We start from the raw sequence: 23,873 nt of genomic DNA, 5'->3' as shown, positions 1-23,873 counted from the left end.
TTCATGATCAGTGTGGGTTTGGGTCTGCCTTCTGGGTGGATGTGTGGTGGTGACATCCTGTGTGGACCTCATGAGTGTGGGTCTGGTGTCATTCCTCGTGTTAGGGACTCGTTTGTCAATAAGGGCGGGTTTCCAAATGGCTGGTAGGCGGGAGATATCATCTCGTTTGTTCATGCTGTGTGGGCGTTTTTCTATCTCTTTTTTTTTCATAAAAAAGTTTTATTTTTACAATCATATCAAACAGCTCATCCAATATACAGTTATATACAATTAATCGGGCTTGCCCAGTCACCCCCCCACATTTTAACATCCCTCTTCTACCTTCTTCTACTTTCCAGACCTTCGTCTCCTTCTCTTATCTACATCCTCTCCTCCCTCCACCCTACACCTTCCTTCTCCCTCTTCTACCCCTCTTCCTTCCTCTTCTCCTCTTTCCTACCTCCTACTCTCTCCTCTTTTCTCCCTCCCCATCATTCTAAAATGGTAACTGGGCAGACCCGACCCTACATTAATTATATTTATACATCTTCAATAATCCCTGTACATTAACCATCACTCCATCCTTTACCCTCAACCCCCAATTCCCTCCCCTTACCCCAACCCCCACCGACTTCCCAGAACAAAATGCAGGGTATCAAAACTAACAATCATAATCCAAAATAATTCCTAAATTATAATCTCTAGTCACCCCACACATAATCACACTCTCAATTCCCCTCTCCTTCAAACATATATCTAATACAAAATATTTCCTAAATTTACTCATATGCTATTTGATATTTTTTTATCTGATACTTATTTTGAATATAATCAATCCACATTTTCCATTCTATAATATATTTTTCTTATGTGTAGTCTTTCAAATACGCAGAAATCTTTGCCATTTCTGCCAGATTTGATACTTTGAGTGTCCATTCTTCAATTGTAGGTAATTCTTCTTTCTTCCAATATTGAGCAATCAAAAGTCTCGCGGCTGTTATTAAGTTCAAAATCAATTTAGTCTCTATAGCTGTACAATCCATAATTATTCTTAGTAAAAAGAACTGTGGAGTAAACTTAATCTTCTTTTTCAAAATATTCTGCATGCTCCACCATACTTTAATCCAAAATGCTTTAACTTTTTTACAAGTCCACCATATATGGTAATAAGTGGCATCTTCACAATCGCATCTCCAACATTTAGCCTGTACATTAGGATACATACATGACAACTTTTTGGGGTCTAAATGCCATCTATAAAACATCTTATAAAAATTTTCTCTCATATTTTACGCTTGTGTAAATTTAACATTCCTCACCCAAATTCTTTCCCAAGTTTCCAACATTATTGGTTGCTGAAAATTTTGTGCCCACTTAATCATACAATCCTTAACCAATTCAGTCTCTGAGTCTATTTCTACTAATACATTATACAACCTCTTAATATGCTGTTGGCCTTGATCTCTCATTTGTTTTAACAAATTATCCTCAGTTTGCTTAACACCTATTTTTTGATCTAATTTCCATCTAGCTTGTAACTGTCCATATTGAAACCAATTCGGTTTTCCAATTCGGTAGTTCGGTTTTTAGGTGTTGTTCATCAGCTAAGCGTTCTACACACTCTCACAAACGTACTAACATCCAATGGATTCCAGAGAAATAAAATTACCAAACTAATCCAAAAAGAACCCCCCACTAAAATCCAAGACAGAGAACAAGAAAACGGCACAGCCCTCCTCCCATATATAAAAGGCACCACAGACAGAATCAGCAAGATCCTCCACAAACACAACATCAAGACAGCATTCTGCACAAACCAAAAAATATCCACCATCCTAGGAAACCCCAAAGACAAAATTGAGTTAGAAAATCAAGGAATATATGAAATCCCATGCACCGCCTGCCCCACCACATATATTGGACAAACCAACAGAAGAATAAGTGCACGCATTGAAGAACACAAGAACTCGGTCAAAAAAGAGGAACCAACTTCTTCCCTGGTCCAACACCTTAAAGCCAAAGGACACGATATTGACTTTAAAAAGACCAGTACTATCACCAAAACTGAACACTTTAACAACAGAATAATCAGAGAAGCCATCGAGATAGAAAAACGCCCACACAGCATGAACAAACGAGATGATACCTCCCGCCTACCAGCCCTTTGGAAACCCGCCCTTATTGACAAACGAGTCCCTAACACGAGGAATGATACCAGACCCACACTCATGAGGTCCACACAGGATGTCACCACCACACATCCACCCAGAAGGCAGACCCAAACCCACACTGATCATGAAGCACGACCAAGGACCAGAAGCCAGACTGCAGCTGCAACATTAGCCATTTCAAACCCCTCCAAACCATACATGAGCAGACTGACACCCACTATGAAGATGTAGCACGACCACGACCACGAAGCCAAACAACAGCAATGCATCCCCCAGCTCAAATCCCCCTGCAACTCAGACTAATCTGAGCACAACCAAGCCCCCACCCAAACAGGACACACCCCCAGCCAATCAGAGCACAAAAAAAACCCCATCCAATCAGAGCACAGCCAAGCTCCCACCCAATCAGTTCAAACCCCCACTAGCAGTTAAAAAGGAAGAAACAGCTGCAATCACACATTGCTCCCAGAAGAAGAAGCTGAAGCCTGAAGATGATGAATGAGACTTTGTCAGCTGTAAAAACACTTCCAATTTTACGCGGGAGAAAACCCGAATAACCAAAGACCTACATACAAACACCCGCGAAAACCTCAGAAAACATATATATATATATATATGTATATGTATGTATGTATGTATATATGTATGTATATGTATATGTATATATGTATAAATATATATATATATATATATATATATATATATATATATATATATATATATATATATATATATATGTATATATATATATATCATATAGATGTTGGTAATCTTTGACCTACAATAGTGATCATTCAAAGATACAATGGCACTGAAAAAAAGTGACTTATGACCATTTGATCATAGCAGGGGTGAAATCTAAAAAATTTCCCTACCGGTTCCGTGGGTGTGGCTTAATTGGTGGGCGTGGCTTGGTGGTCAGATGACTGGGTGGGCGTGGCGAATAACAATAAATAATAAAAATAATTAACAAAGTATAAAAAACAATAAGAGGTACCAAAAACCAACTTTCACACTTTACACACACACAACACAACACAACTGACTCATACACAATGTAAAAGCAGCTGCACTTCACACTTCACACAGCCACAAAAAGCTCAAAAACCAACTTTCACACTTTACACACACACAACTGACACACACACACACACACACACACACAAAAAAAAAAAATGCCATATACAGCTTTCTGAGATTTTGTGTGTTTGTGTAGTTAGAGTGAAACACTACAGAAACACACCAAATCTCAGAAAGCTTCACAAGTATTTTATTTTATTATTTTATTTTATTTTATTTTATTGTGGACTTCAAATCCCAGAGTTCCTCAGCCAGCAAAGCCAGCCAGTTGATCACCGAGGAAATAGATTAGCTAAGCGATTGATTCTGTCTGGCTGAAAGTAAAACTGGGGCTTTTGGGCTGGAAAAAGAGCCATGCGTTCATCAGTAATCAGGTAAGTGCGTTAGAATCTCTACTCTTACTTGTAGAAAACATGTTTTCAACAAGTAAGAGTACAAGTAAGGTTCTGCTGATGAGGAACTCAGGTGAGATCGCCAGAGGAGACTTTAAATTTGTTTTTTTTAAAGTTTAAAATCTCTGCCAATCTCAGCTGAGGGGCGGGATCCTCAAAGGCTTTTTTTTACTTTTAAAGGCATGTTTCGGCTGAAGCAAAACCGGCTTTTAAAAGTAAAGAAAACCCAAACCTCTGCAGATGGTGCAGCTCAGCAGAGGCGGGGGGCGGGGCCAGGGATTTTTGCTACCGTTCCAGCCGCCATCGCTACCAGATCGCGTGAGCCAGTCCGATCCGGGAGCATTTCACCCCTGGATCATAGGACCAAGAGCCGCGGGGGTGCAGTGGTTAGAATGCAGTACTGCAGGCTAATTCTGCTGATTGCCAGCTGCCTGCAGTTTGGCAGTCCAAATCTCACCAGGCTCAAAGTTGACTCAGCCGTCCATCCTTCTGAGGTCGGTAAAATGAGGAGCCAGATTGTTGGAGGAAATAGGCTGACTCTGTAAACTGCTTAGAGAGGGCTGTAAAAGCACTGTGAAGCGGTATATAAGTCTAAGTGCTGTTGCTATTGCTATTTTTCAAATTTACGATGGTTGAAGCTTCCCCACGGTCATGTGATCAAAATTTGGATGCTTGGCAACTGGTCTGTATTTAAGACAGTTGCTGTGTCCTGGGGTCATGTCCCCTTTTGCGACCTTCTGACAAGCAAAGTCAATGGGGAAGCCAGATTCACTTAATAACTGTGTTCCTGTTATGACCAAGGCCCAAGCAGTGATTACTAAACACAATTTAGTCCTCAACAAACTTATTTTATTAAAACAGCTGAGAATTAATTCATTCTCAGCTTTGTCCAAAACAAAGTTCTTAATAACCAGTCCATCGGCATTATCACCAACTTTTGATGTTTTTGGCAACCTGCAAAAGGCTTTTCTGGCAAAACCCTCACAAAGTTCAAGAGACGCTGACAAGAAGCATGGAAATCAACGTTGCTTTCCTACAAAGAACCCAACAGCTCATTGCTGCTCTTTTAAGCCTTATCGGTGTAGCCAATCATCTTCTGGCCTTACTCCCGAGTCATCCTTTTTGCTTTAGTTGTTCTTGCCTTCTGGCAGCTCTTTGCATGCGTGCACTAGGAACAGGCTCCTCCTGTTCCTCTGCCTCTCTGCTGTCTGCCCCTGGAAGCTCCGGAGTCCGCACATCGCTCCCAGATGGCCCTGGCCCCATCTCTGCCTCTGATGCAGAGCCCTCATCTGGACCTTTCCCTGACTGCAGGACTGGCCCATTGTCCTCCCCAGCCTCCTCACTGTCCGACTCTGCTGCCAGGTCCACAGGCTGCTGTGGACCACAACACTTCCTAACTTAACAACTAGCAATAGCCCTTGGATTTATCTACCACTTCCTACTGCTTTTATAGCCGTCTATGAGCAGGTTACAATGTCAGAATATTGTCCCCAACAACTACAAAACTACATCCACATGGAGGGAAGTATGCAGTGGAGTACCCCAAGGCTCTGTTTTAGGCCCAATACTCTTCAACATCTTCATCAATGACTTGGACGAGGGGATAGATGGGGAACTCATCAAATTTGCAGATGACACCAAGCTGGCAGGAATAGCCAACACTCCAGAAGATAGGCTCAAGTTACAGAAAGATCTTGACAGACTTGAACATTGGGCGCTATCTAACAAAATGAAATTCAACAGTGAAAAAAGTAAGGTTCTACATTTAGGCCAAAAAAACCAAATGCACAGGTACCGTATATGTGGTACCTTGCTCAATAGTAGTACCTGTGAGAGGGATCTTGGAGTCCTAGTAGATAACCATTTAGATATGAGCCAGCAGTGTGCAGCAGCTGCTAAAAAAGCCAACACAGTTCTGGGCTGCATAAACAGAGGGATAGAATCAAGATCACGTAAAGTGTTAGTGCCACTTTATAATGCCTTGATAAGGCCACACTTGGAATATCGCATTCAGTTCGCCACGATGTAAATAAGATGTTGAGACTCTAGAAAGAGTGCAGAGAAGAGCAACAAAGATGATTAGGGGACTGGAGGCTAAAACATATGAAGAACGGTTGCAGGAACTGGGTATGTCTAGTTTAATAAAAAGAAGGACTAGGGGAGACATGATAGCAGTGTTCCAATATCTCAGGGGCTGCCACAAAGAAGAGGGAGTCGGGCTGTTCTCCAAAGCACCTGAGGGTAGAACAAGAAGCAATGGGTGGAAACTGATCAAAGAAAGAAGCAACTTAGAACTAAGGAGAAATTTCCTGACAGTTAGAACAATTAATAAGTGGAACGACTTGCCTGCAGAAGTTGTGAATGCTCCAACACTGGAAATTTTTAAGAAAATGTTGGCTAACCATCTGATTGAGATGGTGTAGGGTTTCTTGCCTGGGCAGGGGGTTGGACTAGAAGGCCTCCAAGGTCCCTTCCAACTCTGTTGTTATGTTATGTTATGTTATGTTATGTAATCTGGGTCCTCATTTTATTGACCTCCGAAGGATAGAAGGCTGAGTCAACCTTGCGCCCATCAAGACCAAACTTCTGGATGTGGGCAGAGATAGCCTGCAATACTGCATTTTAACTACTGTGCCACCATGGCGGCTATAATAATTATCTTAAGAACTGTGACAAGGAAGGTAGTAAAATGGAACAAAACTTAGCTAATAACTATCTTGCCTAGCGACAGAAATTTTGCATTCAGTTGTGTTCATAAATGAAGGACCACCTGTATATGACACCTTGTCTTTCAGCACCGTTTAGGTGCAAACTAGTTGTGTGAGTAAGAATGCCTGATTCCCTTTCCTGACATAATATTGTTCAATAGTACAAGCTAGTCTATCTGCTTTGATTGATCACTGCATTTCTTTAAGATCCCTTTTGGGTTCGTTGTGGGTTCTTATAACAAGCTTTCATCAATTTGGAGGAGAAAAAAAAAATCTTCCCTTTCAGTAGAAACAGAGTCACACATTTATCCACCGTTTTCCTTCCTGCCAAGTCGTGATTCATTTCTGACTCCTTCTTTTCAAACCATAGTGAAGATGTATAGGACTGTTCTGCACTGCTTTGTTAAAATGTGGCCCACCCATCTCAAGATTGTAAACAAAGAAGACTGAACAGCTAGTTGTCTGGAATGGTATAAGCAGCAGGCTTTGAACCATTCCAGACAAGTAGCTCTCTAGTCTCTTCTTAAAAGCCTCCAGTGATGGAACACCTACAACTTCTGAAGACAAGCTGTTCCACTGCTTCTTTGTTCTCACTGACAGGAAATTTCTCCTTAGTTCTAGGTTGGTCTCTCCTTGATTAGTTTCCATCCATTGTTTCTTGTCTTGCCTTCTGGTGCTTTGGAAAATAAGTGGACCCCCTCTTCTTTGTGGCAGCCCCTCAAATATTGGAACATTGCTATCATGTCACCTCCAGTCCTTCTTTTCACTAGATTAGCCATACCCAATCCCTGCAATCGTTCTTCATGTATTTTAGCCTCTAGCCCCCTAATCATCTTTGTTGCTCTTTTCCACGGCATATATTAAAATGAAATTTTATTGCATACAGCTTTCAAAGGGTCTCCACCTCCAATATACACTAGAATAGAGTAGAATAGAATTTTATTGGCCGAGTGTGATTGGACACACAAGGAATTTGTCTTGGTGCATATGCTCTCAGTGTACATAAAAGAAAAGATACCTTCATCAAGGTACAACATTTAAAACACAATTGATGGTCAGTATATCAATATAAATCATAAGGATTGCCAGCAACAAGTTAAAGTCATACAGTCATAAGTGGAAAGAGATTGGTGAGGGAACTATGAGAAGATTAATAGTAGTGCAGATTCAGTAAATAGTTTGACAGTGTTGATGGAATTATTTGTTTAGCAGAGTGATGGCCTTCGGGAAAAAACTGTTCTTGTGTCTAGTTGTTCTGGTGTGCAGTCCTCTAGAGCATCGTTTTGAGGGTAGGAGTTGAAACAGTTTATATCCAGGATGCGAGGGGTCTGTCAATATTTTCACGGCCCTCTTCTTGATTCGTGCAGTATACAGGTCCTCAATGGAACAAATACATAAATACAAAATTATGCATATACTGACATATATTATATGACACAGAAAAAATAACCCAATCTAGTTTGGATGTACACATGTACATGGTGAGATAAGCTAATCTTGTGAGTTTCGCAGATAGATGGCATAGGGAACAAAGCAGTTACAGAATTTGGCAGTTCCACTAGAAATACTTCGAAACCTCCTTCCTCCCAGAGGGGAGCAAGAGAAACAGACCGTAAAATGAGGGTGTGGGGTCTCTAACAATGTTTGAGCTCTAAGCACATAGCACTTATAAACAGTATCCTGAATAAAGGGAAGTGAGCTTCCTATAATCTTCTCGGTTGTCCTTACCACTCTCTGTATGGACTTTCTATCTGAGGCACTGATGCTTATCTTTTTTATAACATGGTGACCAAAACAGGATGCATTATTCCAAGTGGGGTCTTAGTAAGACCATGTTCCCGTCTCTCTCCAACAGATTGGAACTGATATCTTGACTGTTTTGGATGCTTCTTTATAACCCTCAAAAAAGAAACTCTGGAAGAATCTTAATAATGGCGATGGGGTGGCTAAGAGCTTGACATCTTCAGTCATTGCTTCTACTGACCAACTGCTTTTACCATCAGGGTATTTTTCCTGTTATAAACCTAGTATCTATTTTCCTGTCACTAAAATCCATTACTCCAATCCTTTCAACATGTGTGAAAAAGCTAGCTAGGTATGAAATTCACCACTCAGTAAAATTTTCACCCATTCAGATTGATTGTCGTAATTAGACCCCTATTCTCTGTGCCTATGAGAGCTAGTCTTGACAAAGTCACAATCACAGAGTCTGACTGGTCAGTTCCAGTAATGCAGGATAAGGACCAAGCAGTCTCTTTAACCATGAATGGAAACCTCCAGCCAGTTGCACCACATACACAGGAGAAAGAAGAAGAAGGGAAGAAGAAAAAGAGCAAGAGCTGTGATTTTGCTTTAAATAGATCTAGCATTCTACTCTTCGCAGAATTAGAATTCTTTCACAATGGCTTTCTTGGTAATTGCAACAAATCCTAAGTTTAAGTGCAACCTAAATATAAAAATAATAATAATGTAATATTAGAATTATTTCCCTAATCTCCTTAGAAATTTTATCTTTAAGGCAGGATCTTTTTTATTTCCACTTTAAAACTTATTTTCAAAATAACATCCTGTTGGAAATGTCAATTGTAACATGAATCCAAACTCAGAAAACCATGCAGAACTACACAACATCTGCTAATTTAGCCTGAGCGAGCCTTCCCTCCCGTGGAAGAGAAAAAAGCAGATAGTCTCCCATAACCTCCTCATCTATATGTGAAAGATGCCTTCTGCTGCCAACTCTAGACAAACAGATGAGCAATTCACATCTGCATTTTTGTATTAACCAGAGGAACACATGGTTCTCCAGGGAATGGGCGAACTTGCTGTGGCCAACTCACTATGGCCAACGCACTATGGCCAACTCACCATGCCAACTCACCATGGCCAACTCACCATGGCCAACTCACTATGGCCAACTCACCATGGCCAACTCACCATGGCCAACTCACTATGGCCAACTCACCATGGCCAACTCACTATGGCCAACTCACCATGGCCAACTCACCATGGCCAACTCACCATGGCCAACTCACCATGGCCAACTCACCATGGCCAACTCATCATAGCAAACACATCACGGACAACTCGCTGCGGGACAACTTGCCATGGCCAACTCACCATGGGACAACTCACTCCAGGACAATGTAACAATTCTATTAAATTATAAATAAATAAATAAAAATTAATTTTTGCCATTCACATTTTATTCTGTTCCTCCTTTTGCAGCCTTCCTTTAATTATTCTATTCCAGTATTTCTGTCGAGCCCAGCTCTGGCTGGATACATGACACTACAGGGATCCGGATCACGGGAGCAGCCCCTAGTCAAAGATCCAAAGGGATGAAATATTGGGGACCTGTTCGAGGGGTGCAGGAATCTGTGTTTGGGAAGCATGGGAAGGGAATCAGCACACTGGCGGCCGGGATAGAGAGAGATGAGGGCTGGGTGTTACGAAGAGCTGCTTTAGTTCCGGGATTTAGCAGATGACGTGGCAGCTGAGCCTGTCAGACGAGGAGGGAGAGAGCGACCGGGCATCCAATCAATGGAGAAGTTCAGCCATGGGGCAGGGCATGAGCAGCGCGGGATGTTTAAAACGGGGCTGAGAGGCAGAAGCTCTCAGCGCTGACTTTATACAGAAAGACCTCGACTTTTACTGAGACCTAGTTTGTAGCAGACCCAATAAATGAAGTCACCATCGGAAAGAAAACCAAGCCGAGAATTTCTTTGATATTAGTGAAACTGTTGTCCCACAGCAAGTTGTCGTTTGGCGAGATGGCTGTGTCAAGTTGGTCATGGCGAGTTGTCCATGGTGAATTGTCATAGACCCAATTCTACAGCAGAGGCGGGCAACTGTGGTCCCGTAATGAGCTGTGGCTGGGCCAAGAATTCTGAATGTCCACTTCTGTTCCACAGTATCTACCTGGCCAAAGATGGTGTTCAACCCCAGTTTTCATAGAGCCGAGTTGCCATTATATATATATAAAAAAATTGGTTTAAATCATTCTTGTATTTTTATACTTCATCTCTCTTCCCTGATGAGTGAAAGCACTTGGCTATAAATGGTCTCTGAACGCTTTAAAAAGAAAAGAAAAGAACAGAACTGATCTTGAAGGACATCGGAGTTATAATACACAGAGATTCCAGAGATTATGTCTATATGGAAGGAGGATTAATGTGATTAATTTCTCTGTTTTCATTCCTGCTATGCTATGTAGTGGCATGCTAAGGGGCTCTCCAACAAGATTAACACCTGCCAGTTTGAATATTAATTTGCTTGGAGAAGTCTAAAGTACACACCGCTAGCTGTTTGAGAGGTATGTCTGCCAATGATTCATTCATGGCAAATCTGGCAATACACATATGAAGTAAAAGCTAGATTTTACCAGCATACTTACCTCCTTAATTTGCCTTCAGAGGCTGAAGGCATTGGCCATTGGATCGGATGGATGAAGATTGACCTTTCTTAAACCAACCTTTCAAAAAAACTGTTGCAATCTAGTTGTTACCTCTATATAGTTGTTGACCATGAGAAACACAATATCCAGTTTGGATGTCTTGTGTGTAGACTTTTAGCGGCTCCATTAAGACAGAACATTGCCCTGGGGTATACCATTGTGGGGATATTTTTATTTATTTTTTATTTTTTTATTTATTTGTCAAACTCAACAATATATATAAGTATAAGCATGAAATAACCATATGAATTGGATACAACCAAAGGGAACATTAGGACAGGAACGGTAGGCACCCTGGTGTTCTTATGCACGCCCCTTATAGACCTCTTAGGAATGGGGGTGAGGTCAACAGTAGACAGTCTTAGGTTAAAGTTTTGGGGATTTTGGGATGAGACCACAGAGTCAGGTAGTGCATTCCAGGCATTAACAACTCTGTTACTGAAGTCATATTTTCTACAATCAAGATTGGAACAGTTCACATTAAGCTTAAATCTATTGTGTGCTCGGGTATTGTTGCGATTGAAGCTGAAGTAGTCTTTGACAGGAAGGACATTGTAGCAGATGATTTTATGAGTTATAGTCAGGTCATGCCGAAGGTGGCAGAGTTCTAAATTTTCTAAACCCAGGATTTCAAGTCTGGTGGCATAAGGTATTTTGTTGTATTCAGAGGAGTGGAGAACTCTTCTTGTAAAATATTTCTGGACACGCTCTACACTTCATGCCCCAAATAAAACTGTTTTATTAATGTTGTATATCAATGGTTGTATGACGTCTGTAGCTGCCATATGCTGAATAAAATAAAACAAAAACCAGCCTTTGATTTTCTGGAAGTTGAAGACATCTTTGAATGAAATTCTTTGAGGCTAGGTTATTTTGTGATATAGGTAGGACTAAGTTTCTTTCCTATACCATCATGGGTATAACTATATGCAGGGTAAAAAGAGAGCCAGTTTGGCCTAGTGGTTAAAGCATCAGGCTAGAAAGCAAGAGATTGTGAGTTCAAGTCCTCCCTCAGCCATAAAAGCTTTGGACCATTACTCTCTATTACAGCCCACCCCACCCCACAGAGGAAAATAGGAAGAGAAAAGTGTGGCGGAATTCAATTTTTTTTACTACTGGTTCTGTGGTTGTGGCTTGTTAGGCATGGCAGGGGAAGGATACTGCAAAATCCCCATTCCCTCCCCACTCCAGGGGAAGGATACTGCAAAATCCCCATTCCCACCCCACTCCTGGGGGAAGGATACTGCAAAATCCCCATTCTCTCCCCACTCCTGGGGGAAGGATATTGCAAAATCCCCATTCCCTCCCCACTCCAGGGGAAGGATTCTGCAAAATCCCCATTCCCTCCCCACTCCAGGGGAAGGATATTGCAAAATCCCCATTCCCTCCCCACTCCAGGGGAAGGATACTGCAAAATCCCCATTCCCACCCCACTCCTGGGGGAAGGATACTGCAAAATCTCCATTCCCTCCCCACTCCAGGGGAAGGATACTGCAAAATCTCCATTCCCTCCCCACTCCAGGGGAAGGATACTGCAAAATCTCCATTCTCTCCCCACTCCTGGGGGAAGGATACTGCAAAATCCCCATTCCCTCCCCACTCCTGGGGCAAGGATATTGCAAAATCCCCATTCCCTCCCCACTCCAGGGGAAGGATACTGCAAAATCCCCATTCCCTCCCCACTCCAGGGGAAGGATACTGCAAAATCCCCATTCCCTCTCCACTCCAGGGGAAGGATATTGCAAAATCCCCATTCCCTCCCCATTCCTGGGGGAAGGATATTGCAAAATCCCCATTCCCATGCCACTCTGGGGCCAGCCAGAGGTGGCATTTGACGATTCTCCAAACTACTCAAAATATCCCGCTACCAGTTCTCCAGAACTTGTCAGAACCTGCTGGATTTCACCCCTGGTGTGTTGGATACGTCAAATAATCTTGAGTTATTTGTTATTTGAGTTATTTGCAAAAATAATAAGGGCAGGATATAAATAGGAAGGAAAAACAGCGATTGCTGAGTATTTTTCTGGAGTGAAGTAGAATTCAAAAGAGAGTGGCAACCTCAACATTTTGCCCTTACATGTCTAGTAGATACAAGCCATTTCTATAACAAAAAGTTAATCTAAGAAACAAAACCTAAAATCAATTTTTTTTCTTCCTGTTTTGAGCATGAAGTCCAGAACTGGTTTCCAAGTGGAAACAAAACTGGATAGGTTCTCTTCAAATAAAAAGAGGGGAAAAGAACCTTTGCCATTTCTGCCAGCTCCTTCACTCTATTTCCACCTATACTTCCATTATTGGAACCCTTTTGGATCTCCATTGACAATAATATGAGACGTTGCTGATCATCAATTTAATCTAGTATTTCTCTGGTTTTGGTCCTGGTCTGTCTCAGAAGGCTGGCAATCCCTTCTCTGTCTTTACAAGCCTGGCTGCTCTTTGAAAGATCCCCACACTGTTTGGATGGAACTCTGAAAGGGAGCGATTTGCACATTCAGTCAGTCTTGAGCTGTCCAAGGCACATGTCAACCCTGGAGCCATTTTTGGAGCATCTTCAGGGCTGCCACAGCAGGGCTGGTTGTAGATGTGGGAACAGGAGGAGGGAATAGAGATAGCTGGGGATGTAGTCAAAATACAATTCTTTCTCTTGGGAACCAAGGACATTCTCACTAGGAAGGCATGGACTGAAACCAACTGAAGTTTGGACTGTGACTGATTGGACCAGGTGTGTTGTGGTCTGCCAGCAGCCTGCAGAGCTGGCAGCGGAGTCAGACAGTGAGGAGGCTGGGGAGGACAATGGGCCAATCCCGGAGTCAGGGGAAGTCCAGACGAGGGCTCTGCGTTGGAGGCAGAGATGGGGCCAGGGCCATCTGGGAGCGATGCACGGACTCCAGAGCCTCCAGAGGCGGACAGCAGAGAGGTATAGGAACAGGAGGAGCCTGTTCCTAGTGCATGCATGAGAAGAGCTGCCAGAAGGCAAGAGCAGCTGAAGCAAAAAGGACGACTCGGAAGTAAGGCCAGGAGATGATTGGCCACTCCCATAAGGTTTAAAAGAACAGCAACGATCTGTTGGGTAATCACTACTTGGGCCTTGGTCACAACAATGTGATAGACATGTGAAAGGAGGGGAGAGAACTTAGACTTTTAATTTGGGTGGGGAAAACTGCGGGACTTTCAGAGTCGGGTTTTCACCAGATGTGCCAATATGACATAATAATAACAACAACAACAGTAACAGAGCTGGAAGGGACCTTGAAGGTCAACTAGTCCAACATGCAGGAGAGCTATACTAGGGATTTGAACTGCCAAACTGCGGATCTTTCCGATCGACACGCTCAATGTCTTAGCCACTGAGCCACCAAGTCAGGCCTAATAAATTTGTACTTTGAGGAACACTCAGGCCTCAGAGTTTTGATTGCTTTGGGTCTGTTACTTGGAACCCTGACAGCGCACTTATAAATCTACATACATTTAACCTTCTATCAAGCCAGTTGTGGACACATCTGTAAATGCATGCATTTATGTGCGCTTAACACCTCCTTTTCAGAACTGAGGTGTGAAGATAGCTTTTCTGTGCATGTGTTTGCATCACACTTTTAGCCTTTGCGTGTAGGATAACACAACCTTTATGGTCTTTGTTACTGTGTAGTAGGCAAAAGCCTGCAGAGGGAGCCATTTAATCACAATATTTCTTCTTTTGGGCTGTTAGGGGCTATATCAGAACCAACTCTACTGAAATGCTGCTCTACCTTATTTGCTGATTGAAACGGGTCAGTCTGACTATATATCCAGAAGCTCATCGGGTTGGAGAATTGAAAACCTCTCCTTCGTTTGTAAGGTCTGCTGTTTTGCCTCCTAAATTAAAGAAATTCACAATTCACAATCCAGGGGGGGGATTTCTCCCCCTCCCCATTGCTGCTCCTTTCCAACAATCAGCATAGAAGAATAGAATTCTTTATTGGCCAAGTGTGATTGGACACGCAAGGAATTTGTCTTGGTGCATAGGCTCTCAGTGTACATAAAAGAAAAGATACATACGAGAATAGAATAGAATAGAATAGAATTTTATTGGCCAAGTGTGATTGGACACGCAAGGAATTTGTCTTGGTGCATAGGCTCTCAGTGTACATAAAAGAAAAGATACATACGAGAATAGAATAGAATAGAATAGAATAGAATTTTATTGGCCAAGTGTGATTGGACACGCAAGGAATTTGTCTTGGTGCATATGCTCTCAGTGTACATAAAAGAAAAGATACATACGAGAATAGAATAGAATAGAATAGAATAGAATTTTATTGGCCAAGTGTGATTGGACACACAAGGAATTTGTCTTGGTGCATATGCTCTCAGTGTACATAAAAGAAAAGATACCTTCATCAAGGTACAACATTTACAACACAATTGATGGTCAATATATCAATATCAAGTATTGATATATCAATACTATCAAAAGTAGAGGTAATCCTTGACTTTCAACCGCAATTAAGCCCAACGCTTCCCGTTGCTAAGCAAGACAATTGTTTAGTGAGTTCAGCCCCATTCTACAAATCTTTTTTTCACTGTTGTTCATTGAATTCGCTGCTGTTGTTAAGTTAGTAACATGGTTGGTAAGTCAATCGGGCTTCCCATTCTTGACTTTGCTGGTCGGAAGGTTCCAAAAGGGGATCACATGACTCCCACGGGACACTGCAACCGTCATAAATGTGAATCCATTGCCCAGCGTCTGAATTTTGATCACGTGACCATGGGGATGCTGTAACAGTTGTACGTTTTCAGATTCTCCCTCCTTTGGGACCGACGGATGAAATTAGCTGTCAGGGTTCCAAGGAACACTCCCCCAACGAAAAAAGCTCTGAGGCTTGAGATTCCTCAAAGTTCCAATTTATTAGAGATGTCATGTTGGCACAGCTGGGAAAAGCCGAATCTGAAAACTTCCAGGTTTTCCACACCCAGTTGACAGTTCACAGCCCTGCCCCACACCCACAAGTTCATCATATTGTCCAATCAACTCTTCACGCTTAATCGGATACAATCTTCAGGCAGTCTCCATTAGACACAGGCAAAAGTCCTTGAATACGGAATGTTGTTATGACTAACTTTCTACCGCTCCAACAACAACCCCCTCCCAACTTCCCCAGCTAAAATATGTGGCAGTCAAGAAGCAAAAAAGAAAATTGTCTTCCAAAACTGACATTAGCATTGCAGGGGTCCTTCCTTCACCGTCCTCCTTTGAGGCGTGCACTACAATGTTACTGACAAGAGGCAGGGTTTACAATGCAGTGTTGGGGCCCTGCTTGCATTGTGCCGATCCTCCTTCCTCTGCCCTTTCTTCTCAAAGGGTTTAGTTTGTTGCAGGCACTGAATATAATTTGGAAGAAGCACTGCCAGCCTTGCGAGAGAGTCCAGTCAAGAAACACACCCCAAAGTACTAGTTCCAGCATTATTATTTTTTTAATAAGTTTTTTTTAATTTATAACACAACACAACATAAAGATAAAGGTAAAGGTTCCCCTTGCACATTCATGCTAATTGTTGCTGACTCTAGGGGGCGGTGCTCATCTCTGTTTCAAAGCCGAAGAGCCAGTGCTGTCCGAAGATGTCTCCGTGGTCATGTGGCCGGCATGACTCAACGCCAAAGGCGCACGGAATGCTGTTACCTTCCCACCAAAGGTGGTCCCTATTTTTTCTACTTGTATTTTTATGTGGTTTCGAAACTGCTAAATTGGCAGAAGCTGAGACAAGTAATGGGAGCTCACCCCATTAACACAACAGCACTGGGGATTCGAACCGCCGAGCTGCCGACCTTTCGATCGACAAGCTCAACATCCTAGCCCCAGAGCCACCACGTCCCTACACAACATAGCAAATGCAAAACACATAACGTACATTCCCTAGCGGTGATCTCCTAATATTTACATTTTCTCCCAATACCCTTTATAATATTTATATCCTTCTTGTTCCATTATCCCTTATTCCTCTATAATCCCTATCACTTATATTATTAAATTTGTACATTTTATACACTATCTTATATACATCCTGTGCTTATTGTTTCTCCCCTTTCATCACTATTCATTTTTTCTAGTCTCCAGCCACTTATAGAATAGAATTTTATTGGCCAAGTGTGATTGGACACACAAGGAATTTGTCTTGGTGCATATGCTCTCAATGTACATAAAAGAAAAGATACGTTCATCAAGGTACAACATTTACAACACAATTGATGGTCAATATATCAATATAAATCATAAGGATTGCCAGCAACAAGTTATAGTCATACAGTCATAAGTGGAAAGAGATGGGTGATGGGAACTATGAAACGATTAATAGTAGTGCAGATTCAGTAAATAGTCTGACAGTGTTGAGGGAATTATTTGTTTAGCAGAGTGATGGCCTTCGGGAAAAAACTGTTCTTGTGTCTAGTTGTTCTGGTGTGCAGTGCTCTATAGCATCGTTTTGAGGGTAGAAGTTGAAACAGTTTATGTCCAGGATGTGAGGGGTCTCTAAATATTTTCACGGCCTTCTTCTTGATTCGTGCAGTATACAGGTCCTCAATGGAAGGCAGGTTGGTAGCCATTGTTTTTTCTGCAGTTCTAATTGTACCATTGATCCCATATTACATAATATTCTGTATCTTCCTTTTCTTTCATTTCTTTTGTTAATTATTGCAAGGCTGCATTATGAGAATTGTGTAAGTCTGACGGTGCGTTTCCCCCCCTCCTGCCCCTTAAAAGGTAAAGGTTGCCCCTATTCCTGTGATGGCGAACCTATGACACACGTGCCGGAAGTGGCAGAGACGTTGCCTGTTGCTCTTCCGGGTTCAGGCATGCCGGCCAGCTGGTCTTCATGTGTGCAGGAGCACCAGAAATCAGAAGAGCAGCTGCCTGGTGCATGTGCGCTTGCCAGGTGGTTGCTCTTCTAATTTCTGTCTTGCATGCATGTGTGAAGACCAGCTGGCTGGTGCACATGTGCCATGCCCACCAAGCCACACCCACAGAACCGGTAGTAAACAAATTTTGAAACCCACCACTGGTGGTGTGACTCCGGTTCCCGAGCCTGTCCTCACAGAGGAAAATGACTCTGAAAGTGTTGGGGAGGAGCTGACAAGGCCTCCCTCTCCAGGACCCTCCTTTCTGGCAACGCCTCAGGTTCCAGCTGAAGGCCAGGAGGAAGGCATGTCGGAGCACACACTAATAGGGAGTGATGAAGATCAATTTTGGATTGATCCCAGGCAGCGCCAGGGGGAGAAGCGTGCACAGCAAAGGAAGAGGCGTGGAAGGGCCCGAGATTGCTGAGTCACTGAGCCACGCCCCACAGGGGATAAAAGTGGGTGGGGTTGCTCTGCAGGCTCTGTGACAGACAAAAACTGCATATCATGAGCTTTGGATGGAATATTTTTCGGAATTAAGGCTTGGACTTTGTGGATATCTTCTGACTACTCTTTGAACTCTTGGTTGCCTCAGCAACAGACTACAGATACACTGACTCCTGTTTCTAGAGGTGATAAGAAAATTGGCAGGCATTTGGAAAGTAGCTGCCAGAACTTTTATCTGCTAAAGGGATTCAGGTCGGCTTGTAAAAATAACTGGTAGACATTGTTTGCTCGTGTGTCTTCCTATGTGAGGTGGGGGGACAGAACAACTGGTCTGTTTGATGTGGCAACCCCCAGATTAACAAGCTAAGGAGCTTTGGCCCTTCTTATAATTTTTCTGTTTCTTGCGATGGCCAAGGATGCATAGTCTATGGCTCTTCCTCCTGTCTCCCAAGGTCATTCCCACATGCCATTACAAGTACTAATGTAGTAATAGTGTGTTTTGCCCTTTTTCTATCTTCATCCTTTCCTGCGGTGACCAGAACAGTACATGATACTGTTTGCTTTACACAACCAGAGCATGGACTGTGCCCTGGGGAGATAATCTTTTTCTTGAGGTTTTAGCAAGCTTGACCTTATACAAGATCAGGGAATTTTCACCTGCATTTAATTGCTTGCTCTCCATCCTCTGCTTGGCATCTTAAGTCCACTCTCGGATCTTCTGCCATGTTTCCCAGGATGCAGCTTCATATGAAATATAGGCCTTTCCTCGACCTTGCTGATGGATGGAAATAATCTCCCACTGTCCTCTGGGGCTGCTTCTCCCAGCAGGATCAGACTGAAACAGCTAACGAACCCATATCAACATTCCCTTGTCAGTGAGAAAAGGGGAAAAAAAAGAAAAATCAAGCTGCAGCTTGCACTATAAATGTGAGGGAAATTTTGCAGGGCAAGTTTGGTTCACACATGAATAAACAATATAACAAGAGAGCAATTCTTTTTATTCTCCTGCATTAGTTCATTCTCCTTCTCCTTCTCCTTCTCCTTCTCCTTCTCCTTCTCCTTCTCCTTCTCCTTCTCCTTCTCCTTCTCCTTTCCCTTTCCCTTTCCCTTCCCCTTCCCCTTCCCCTTCCCCTGCTTCTCCTTCTCCTTCTCTTTCTCCTTCCTTCCCTTCCCTTCCTTTCCTTATCCTTCCTTCCTCTTCCTTCCCTTCCCCTTCCCTTCCTTCCCTTCCTCTTCCTCTTCCTTCCCTTCTCCTTTCCCTTCCTTTCCTTCCCTTCCCTTCTCCTTCCTTCCTCCTTCCTTCTGCTTCCCCTTCTTCTCCTTCCCCTTCCTTCCCTTCCTTCCCTTCCTTCCTTCCCTTCCTCTTCCCCTTCCCTTTCCCCTTCTCCTTTCCCTTTCCCTTCCCCTTCCCCTTCCCCTTCCCCTTCTCCTTCTCCTTCTCCTTCTCCTTCTGCTTCCCCTTGCCTTTGTCTCCATTTAGACCAGCCCAGCGCTATCTGCACCAAGGCTGCATGGCAATAAATTCCAAATGTATTTGGCAAAACAAGAGCCAAGCAAGGAATTTAGGGAGCAGAAGATCCAGATAATTAGTCCAGAACACCAACAAGGAAGGCAAGGACTCTTGGCAAGTTCAAACGTCGGCACACAACACTTCAGGAACTCAGCGTCTGTCCCTGACAAATGCCACTCCTCATGGCATCTCCTTAAGTCTCATTCCCCAGGTGCTCCTGGTGAAGCTGGGTGGGGCACTTTCCTTGCACATGGCCGCCTCTGCCTGCACCGATCCTGCCTTCTCTGCACTCTCCTAGCCCTTGCATCAGGAGCGGGTGGTTCTAGCTCCTCGTCTCAGCTCTGTCTCTCCTCCATGCCTGCAGAATTCCGAACAGCCTTGCCTGGACTGACTCTGCCCTTCCCCAGTTTCCTCCAAGGCCAATCGAGCTGCCCTCTCACTCGCTGTCAGTTCTTGTTCCAACTCATCTTCCACCACAGATTTAGATTCCGATGAGGGCATGACACCATGCCAGTCAATCTGGAACCCATTTCTGGGCTGCAGAGGCATTTCCAGAAGGCCTTTGAGGGTGAAACAGAGGCCAGGGGCAATGCGCGCAAGTGGATTGGCAAGGCAAGGCAGGTGTCGGGGTGTGTGAAGCCTGGTAAGTAGGAAAGCTCCACCCACCCCCTCATCCACATCCTAGCTTAATTTTTACCCATTCATCTCGCTCCACCCCATGCACCCTGAAGTGGGTGGGGTCTTAACTCAGGTTTCTCTTGGTGGGTAGGGCCAGGGGTGAAATGCTCCCGGTTTGAATCAAATCGCCTGATCCGGTAGCGATGGCGGCGGGTGATTCGGAGAACTGGTAGCAAAAATCCCTGCCCCCCCTAGCCATGCCCAGCTGAGCCGCGTGATCATCAGAGGATTTTTTTTAACTTTTAAAAGCATTTTTTCTTTGGCCGAAAAAAGGCTTTTAAAAGTAAAAAAAAAAGGCCTCTGATGATCACGCGGCTCAGCTGGGATCATCAAAGGCTTTTCAAAGCGTTTTTTCTACAACCTCTTTGGCCGAAGAGGTTGTAGAAAAAATGCTTTTGAAAGGCTCCTCTGATGATCTCAGCTGAGTTGCCTGATCGTCAGAGGCTTTTTTTTCTTTTAAAGGAAAAAAAATGCTTTTAAAAGAAAAGAAAAGCCTCTGACGATCAGGCAACTCAGCTGGGATCATCAGAGGAGCCTTTCAAAAGCATTTTTTCTACAACCACTTCGGCCAAAGAGGTTGTAGAAAACATGCTTTTAAAAGTAAAAAAAAAAAGTTGGCCATGCCCACCCAGTCACATTACCTTCCCCACCAAGCCATGCCCACAGAACCGGTAGTAACAAATTTTACATTTCACCCCTGGTTAGGGCTTATATTGGGTGGATGTGTAAAAATCAAACTAGAGCTTACTTTCAGGGAAGGTCGTATTTTCGGGGAAACACGGTACCTTTTGTGAAGTATAAAATATGCTTTTTATTAATATAAATATAAGAGTATAAATACTCTTCTATATTAATATATTAGCATAAGAAAACCTCAAATGTAATAACAAGTAATGGAACTGATTCATGGAGACATGAGCCCCGTTTAATATTTTAAGCCCTTCCCGTTCTACTCTGCCCTCTGCAATTACCAAAGCAAGGCAGGATATCATTTCCAATATGTTTTTTTGTGCAATTATTTAATGAGTGCAAAAATTACTTCTCTTGCCTCTCGTTTTAAACAGAAATAACTCCCAGTTGTTCAAATATTTAAAAACACTCCTTGTCAATCACTGGAATAGGTTTTGGGCAACATGTGCAAGAGAAACTAGGCAGTGGTGGGCTGCAACTGGTTTAACAACCGGTTGTGCGAGTGTGCGCGCGTGTGTGCCTAACGCGCTTGCGCGCAGCATTCAAAATGCAGCAGTTTGAAGCTCAGCTGCTTACCTTCTAAGGCAGCCCCTGTAAGTTGGACAGTGGAGACGCGGAAATCAGCTGAGTCAGAAAGAAGGAAATACAGGACAGGATAATGCTGGGGCAGGTGGGCGAAGCCAGCTGGTTGTTGGAACTACCGGTTTGCCTGAACCGGTCCAAACCTGGAGCAGCCCACCACTGGAACTAGGGATATTTATTTGTGTGTGTGTTGGGTTGTAAACTAATAATTTTGCTTTAGCAATACTAAAGTGTTTGGCCACTTAAATGATAAGGAGGAAAGGAAAGGAAGAAGAAGAAGGAAGAAGGAAGGAAGGAAGGAAGGAAGGAAGGAAGGAAGGAAGGAAGGAAGGAAGGAAGGAAGGAAGGAAGGAAGGAAGGAAGGAAGGAAGGAAGAAAAAAGAAAGAAAGGAAGGAAGGAAGGAAGAAAGGAAGATGGAGACAGGAGGAGAAGGAAGGAAGGAAGGAAGGAAGGAAGGAAGGAAGGAGGGTGGGAGGAAGGAAGTGAGAAAGGAAGGAAGGAAAGGAAGGAAGGAAGGAAGGAAAGGAGGGAGGAAGGAAGGAAAGGAGGGAGGAAGGAAGGAAGGAAGGAAGGAAGGAAGGAAAGGAAGGAAAGGAAGGAAGGAAGGAAGGAAGGAAGGAAGGAAGGAAGGAAGGAAGGAAGGAAAGGAGGAAGGAAGGAAGAAATAGAAGGAAGGAAGGAAGGAAGGGAAAGAAAGAAAGAGGGAGGAAGGAATGGAGAAGGGAGGGAGAAGAAGGAAGGAAGGTTAGATGGATGGATGGAAGGAGGGTGGGAGGGAGAAAAGGAAGGAAGGAAGGAAGGAGAGAAGGAAGGATAAAAAAACATAGACTGCACAATTCATCGTAACTTTGTAACACATATGGCACCCAACTCTATCCACCAGTCACAGTCTGGCCTCTCCAGCTGTCATGCAAATTATATGCAAATAATTTAATGATGCATTCATAAAAATGCACACTTCAACTCAGTTCGTCTGGCTTCTCACCACGGTTGTCCTCCTGATGATTGGACCATGATTGGATTTGGTCCCACACTCCTGAAAAACAAGAAAAGTTGGCAAGAGGATTCGGCATCTCCTTCTCAGGTGCTGGGAAAAAAAAGGATGCTGAGTGACTTGCATTGTCCACCTTGCAGGAAAAAAAAGAACAAAAAAACCCAAACAAACATACAAACAAAATCCACTTTGCTTTTCCGCCATCTGTCCCTACTCTGTGGTTCTCGGTCCTCTAAATGTCACACACGTTGCCATTTTTCTGAGGGTAGTTGTTATGCAAGATGGAAATGATTTCTAGCAGAATTACATGTGCCTGGTATTTGACCGGTCAAATGTGTCTTTCCAATCGCTTCTCCAATCCCACTTTATATTTCGTGGAGAATAATTCAGCGGGATATCATGTGAACAAATTATAACATCAGCATTTTCTGTCCTTTTGCAAGGCAATAAAACTCCCAAACCCCATGTGGTGGTCCGCCAGCAGCCTGCGGAGCTGGCAACGGAGTCGGACAGCAATGAGGCTGAGGTGAGGCCAGGGCCATCGGGAAGTGGGCGAAGCCAGCTGGTTGTTGGAACTACCGGTTTGCCTGAACGGTCCAAACCTGGAGCAGCCCACCACTGGAACTAGGGATATTTATTTGTGTGTGTGTTGGGTTGTAAACTAATAATTTTGCTTTAGCAATACTAAAGTGTTTGGCCACTTAAATGATAAGGAGGAAAGGGAAGGGAAGGGAAGGAAGGGAAGGGAAGGAAGGAAGGAAGGAAGGAAGGAAGGAAGGAAGGAAGGAAGGAAGGAAGGAAGGAAGGAAGGAAGGAAGGAAGGAAGGAAAGGAAGGAAGGAAGGAAGGAAGGAAGGAAGGAAGGAAGGAAGGAAGGAAGGAAGGAAGGAAGGAAGGAAGGAAGGAAGGAAGGAAGGAAGGAAGGAAGGAAAGGAGAGAGGAAGGAAGGAAGGAAGAAAGGAAGGAAAGGAGAGGAAGGAAGGAAGGAAGGAAGGAAGGAAGGAAGGAAGGAAGGAAGGAAGGAAGGAAGGAAGGGAGGAAGGAGGAAGGAAGGAAGGAAGGAAGGAGGAAGGAAGGAAGGAAGGAAGGAAGGAAGGAAGGAAGGAAGGAAGGAAGGAAGGAAGGAAGGAAGGAAGGAAGGAAGGAAGGAAGGAAGGAAGGAAGGAAGGAAGGAAGGAAGGAGAAGGAAGGAAGGAAGGAAGGAAGGAAGGAAGGAAGGAAGGAAGGAAGGAAGGAAGGAAGGAAGGAAGGAAGAAGGAAAGAAGGAAGGAAGGAAGGAGGAAGGAGGAAGGAAGGAGGAAGGAAGGAAGGAGGAAGGAAG

This window comes from Ahaetulla prasina, chromosome 3 (assembly GCF_028640845.1).
Source record: "Ahaetulla prasina isolate Xishuangbanna chromosome 3, ASM2864084v1, whole genome shotgun sequence".
Classification (NCBI taxonomy): domain Eukaryota; kingdom Metazoa; phylum Chordata; class Lepidosauria; order Squamata; family Colubridae; genus Ahaetulla; species Ahaetulla prasina.
Note: the sequence above shows the minus strand (reverse complement) of the source record.